Source organism: Sus scrofa, chromosome 1, assembly GCF_000003025.6.
Source record: "Sus scrofa isolate TJ Tabasco breed Duroc chromosome 1, Sscrofa11.1, whole genome shotgun sequence".
Lineage (NCBI taxonomy): Eukaryota > Metazoa > Chordata > Mammalia > Artiodactyla > Suidae > Sus > Sus scrofa.
In genome coordinates this window covers 226,506,908-226,512,907 of record NC_010443.5, presented here as the reverse complement: position 1 = coordinate 226,512,907, position 6,000 = coordinate 226,506,908, and positions in this window count along the sequence as shown.

Below are 6,000 nucleotides of genomic sequence, written 5' to 3'. Positions count from 1 at the left end.
CCAGAAAAACAGCTAAGTGATCAAGAGATTCTCAGACTTCAGGAAAAAGACTTCAGACCGTTGGTGCTGAAGATGATACAAGACATTGGAAATAAACTGGAGGCAAAGATTGGTAATTTAGAGCAAACAATGATCAAAGAAATACAAGATTTAAAACTTAAGCAAGAAGAGATGCAAAATACAATAACCAAATTAAAAAATTCAATAGAAGCAACTGACAGCAGAATATAGGAGGCAGAAGAATGAATAAATGAGGCGGAGGACAGAGTAGTGGAAATCACTGAGGCGGAAAAGAAGAGAGAAAAGAGATTGAAAACAAATGAAGAGAGTCTCAGAGAACTCTGGGACAACATTAAATGCACCAGCATCTGTATTATAGGAGTGCCAGAAGGAGGAGAGAGAGTGAAAGGAACAGAAGAAATATTCAAAGAGATAATAGCTGAAAATTTCCCTAACATAGAAAAGGAACCGCTCACTCAAATCCAGGATGCACAACAAATACCGTATAAAATACACACAAGGAGGAACACCCCAAGACACATATTAATCAAACTGACCAAAATTAAAGACAAAGAGAAAATATTGAAAGCAGCTAGGGAAAAGAAACAAATAACATACAAGGGAACCCCAATAAGGTTATAGGCAGATTTTTCAGCAGACACTCTGCAGGCTAGAAGGGAGTGGCACAATATACTTAATGTGATGAAAGGAAAAAAGCTCCAACCAAGATTACTTTACCCAGCAAGAATCTCTTCAGATTTGAAGGAGAAATCAAAAGCTTTACAGATAAGAAAAAGCTAAGAGAATTCAATACCACTAAACCAGCTTTACAATAAAGGAACTTCCCCAGGCAGAAAAGAAAAGGCCACAACCAGAAACAAAAACACCACAAATGAGAAGGCTCACCAGTAAAGGAATATATACAGTAAAGAGAGGAAATCATCTATGCACAATTACACTACCAAAATGAGAAATCATGAGAAGAGGAGGGTACAAAGGCAGGACACTGGAGATGCACTTGCAATTAAGAGAACAACAACTTAAAACAATCTTGTATTTATATAGACTTCTATATCTAAACATTAGGGCAACTGCAAAGCAAAAATGTACAATTGATACACACACAAATAAGAAAAATCTACTCAAATACAACATTAAAGATAGTCCTCAAACCACAAGAGGAGAGATCAAGAGAAGAAGGCAAGAAAAAGAGCAACAAAAACAAATCCAAAGCAGTTAATAAAATGCCAATAAGAACATACATATCAATAATTATCTTAAATGTAAATGGACTAAATGCCCCAACCAAAAGACACAGACTGGCAGAATGTATACAAAAACAAGACCCATATATATGCTGTCTTCAAGAGACCCACTTCACTTCTAGGGACACATACAAATTCAAAGTGAGAGGATGGAAGAAAATAGTCCATGCAAACGAGAATCAAAAGAAAGCTGGAGTAGGTAACACTCATATCAGAAAAAAACAGACCTTTAAATAAGGAATATTTTAAGAGCCTAGGAAGGGGATTACATAATGATAAAAGGATCAATCCAAGAAGAAGATATAACCATTTTAAATATATATGCACCAAACATAGGATCACCACAATATATAAGGCAACTGCTAACAACCTCAAAAGGACAAATCGACAATAACACAATCATAGTGGGGGATTTTAACACCTCACTTACAGCAATGGATAGATCATCCAGACAGAAAATCAATAAGGAAACCCAGGCCCTGAATGAAGCAAGAGACCAGATGAACTTAGTAGATATTTATAGGATACTGCATCCAAAAGCAGCACAACACACATTCTTCTCAAGTGCACATTGAACATTCTCTAAGATTGATCACATTATGGGCCACAAATCAAGCCTAAGTAACTTTGAGAAAATTGAAATCATATCAAGCATCTTTTCCGACCACAACGCTATATGACTAGAAATCAACAATAAGATAAAAAGTGCAAAAAACACAAACACATGGAGAATAAACAACATGCTACTAAACAACCAATGGATCACTGAAGAAATCAAAGAGGAAATTAAAAAATACCTAGAATCAAATGACAAAGATACAACACTCCAAAACCTATGGGATGCAGCAAAAGCAGTTTTAAGAGGGAAGTTTATAGCAATACAAGCCTACCTCAGTAAACAAGAAAAAGATCAAATACACAACCTAACTTTACATCTAAAGCAGCTCAAGAGAGAAGAACAGACAAGACCCAATGTTAGCAGAAAGAAAGAAACCATAAAGATCAGAGCAGAAATCAATGAAGTAGAAAGAAGAAAACCATGGAAAAGATCGATGAAATCAAAAGCTAGTTTTTTGTAAAGGTCAACAAAATTGATGAACCCTTAGCCAGACTTACCAAGAAAAAAAGAATGAGAATTCAAATCAGTAAAATTAGAAATGAAAAAGGAAAAGTTACAATGGACATCACAGAAATACAAAGGATCATAAGAGACTACTACATGCAACTATATGCCAATAAAATGGAAAACCTAGAAAAAGTGGACAAATTCCTAGAAAAATACCATCTTCTAAGACTAAACTATGATGAAATAGAAAAGATGAACAACCCAATCATGAGTACTGAAATTGAAACTGTGATTAAAAAAACTTCCAACAAACAAAAGTCCAGGACCAGATGGTTTCAAGGGGAATTCTATCAAACATTTAGAGAAGAGATAACACCTATCCTTCTGAAACTATTCCAAAAATGGCAGAGGAAGGAACACCCCCAAACTCATTCCATGAGACCACCATCACCCTGATACCCAAACCAGGCAAAGGTACCACAAAAAAAAAAAAAAAAAAAAAAAAAAATTATAGGCCAATTTCACTGATGAACATAGATGCAAAAATCCTCAACAAAATAGTAGCAAACTGCATACAACAATACATTCAAAGGATTATACATCATGACCAAGTGGGATTTATCCCAGGGATGCAAGGGTTCTTCAACATCTGGAAATCAATCAGTGTGATACACCACATTAATAAACTGAAGAATAAAAACTGTATAATCCTCTCAATAGATGCAGAAAAAGCCTTTGACAAAAATCCAACACCAATTTCTGATAAAAAAAACCCTTCAGAAAGTGGGCATGGAGGGAACCTACCTCAACATAATAAAGGCCACATATGAGAAACCAAGAGCTACATCATTCTCAAGGTTGAAAAGTATTCCCACTGAGATCAGGAACAAGATAAGGATATCCGCTGTCACCACTACTAGTCAACATAGTTTTGCAAGTCCTAGCCATGGCAATCAGGGAAGTAAAAGAAATAAAAGGAATTCAAATTATAAAGGAAGAAGTAAAACTATCCTTATTTGCAGATGAAATAATGCTAAGAGAATCCTAAAGACACACTTAGTGAAGTCAGTCAGACACTGAGACACCAACATCAAATGCTATCACTTACATGTGGAATCTGAAAATTAAGACATAATAAACTTCTTTACAGAACAGATAATGACTCAACAGACTTTGAAAAACTTATGGTTTACAAATGAAACAGGTTAGGGGTGGGGGATGGGCTGGGAGTTGGGATGAAAATGCTATAAAATCATGTTGTGATGATTGTTGAACAATTATAAATGTAATAAAATTCATTTAGTAATTAAATAAAATCAATTAGACATAGAAAAAAAAATTCCAAAATCAGTCATTATTATTATTACCATATGAAAAGACTCAAAAAAATTACTTAATTAGGGAGTTCCTGTCATGGCACAGTGGAAACGAATTCAACTAGAAACCATGAAGCTGCTGGTTTGATCCCTGGCCCCGCTCAGTGGGTTAAGGATCCAGTGTTGTCATGAGCTGTGATAGGTTGCAGACACGGTTCAGATCTGGCATTGCTGTGGCATAGGCTGGCAGCAACAGCTCTAATTAGACCCCTAGCCTGGGAATCTCCATATGCCGTGGGTATGGCTCTATAAAGACAAAAGACAAAAAAAAATTACTTAATTACTTCAACTGATGCAGTACAAGCACTAGACAAAATTCAACGCTCATGCATGATAAAAACTAGGAAGAACAGAAATAAGAGAAGAATTTCTCTACTTGATAAAAGCAAAATATACAAATTAAGTTTATAGACAACATATTTAATGATGAAAAATTGGCTGTGCCTTAAGATTAGAAACAGGACAAAGATACCTGCTCTCACCATTTTATTAAATATAGAGCTGGAAGTTCTGGACAATGACATAAGGCAATAAAAGGAAATAAAAGATATACAGACCTGAAAGGAATAATTGGAATTAATTGTCACTATTGGCAGATGATACAACTGTCTACATAGAAAATTACAAAGAAAACAAAACATTTCCCAAACTAATGAGTGAGTTCAGAAAGAACATACAATTTAAGATAAACACATAGAAATCAATTGTATTTATATAGAAATCAATTGTATTTCTATACGGTAGCAATAAATTGGACACCGAAATGAAAAGTTCACTTATCATATTCAAAAATACTTTTAATATTCAAAAAATAAGTGTAAATCAAACAAAACATGAACAGGACTTGTATGGTGAAAACTAAACAGTGCTTATGAAAAGTCAAAAAAATCAAATGGACAGGCATGGTTTGGAAAACAAGATGGCAGTTCTTTCGAAATTAATATATAAATTAAAAACAATTTCTTCACAAATCTCAGAAACATTTTTCTACACTATTTTAAAATTTAAATGCATTTCCAAAGGAAATAAAACAGCTAAGACAACTTTAAAAAGAAAGTGGGATCAATCAGTCTCACCAATTTCAAGACTTTTTATATAGCTACAATAATAAAGATTGTATAAGATTAGTGGAGGTATGGACACATAGAACAATGGCAGAGACTATAACATCCTAAGTAAATCCACACAAATATTCTCAATGGATTCGTAATAAATACGCACAAAGGGTACCAGAGCAATTGGAAATTAGTTGGCAAAAAAAAGTGAACTTTACCTAGTTCTTATACTTAATAAAAAAAGTAACTCAGAATGAATGAATCATCGACTTAAACATAAAATGCAAAGTATAATACTTTAGAAAAATAAAAGAAATATTTAATTATATCTGGTGAAAATATATATTTCTACAATGTGAATTTTTAAAAATTGAGGTTTTTTACTCACTCCTCAAAGGAGAAAGTATAAATTTAAAATTGGAGTTTTACTTATAAATGGAGCTCAATTATATTTGTCCAAATGACAGTGGACCACAACGGAGAATGAATTGGGTTCCCTTATCATAGACATCGAAATCTAATTACATGAATGAAAACATAAAAGATTCCTTACAATAATAATCTATATTTCAAACAATGTTTCAGGGAGTTCCCGTCGTGGCGCAGTGGTTAACGAATCCAACTAGGAACCATGAGGTTGCGGGTTCGGTCCCTGGCCTTGCTCAGTGGGTTGACGATCCAGCATTGCCATGAGCTGTGGGGTAGGTCGCAGACGTGGCTCGGATCCCGCGTTGCTGTGGCTCTGGCGTAGGCTGGCAGCTACAGCTCCAATTGGAACCCTAGCCTGGGAACCTCCATATGCCACGGGAGCGGCCCAAGAAATGGCAAAAAGACAAAAAATAAATAAATAAATAAATAATGTTTCAGTCAAAAAATGAGTACATTTCCTATTAACCTCAAGCTTATGACTCTGCTTTTATTTGTTTTAGGAATAGACAAAAGGGACTAATTTCTCAAGAAACACAAATTACAAAAATTCACTCAAGATGAAGTGGGTAATTCAAATCACTCTATTACTTTTAAGAAATAGAATTAATCATTTTAAAACCCCTAAAGAAGTCCTTAGAGGTTTCATCTACTGCCTTAACTATAATCGTCAACCTGCTCTTCTAGCCTTAGCACACAGTTCACCTTCTTCATAAGATACACTATAATTTGTAATTATGCTTTTTTTCAATGTAAGTTAAAGTCTCCATTCCATAGGAGTGTAAATACTATAAGGACAGAGAAAAGACACT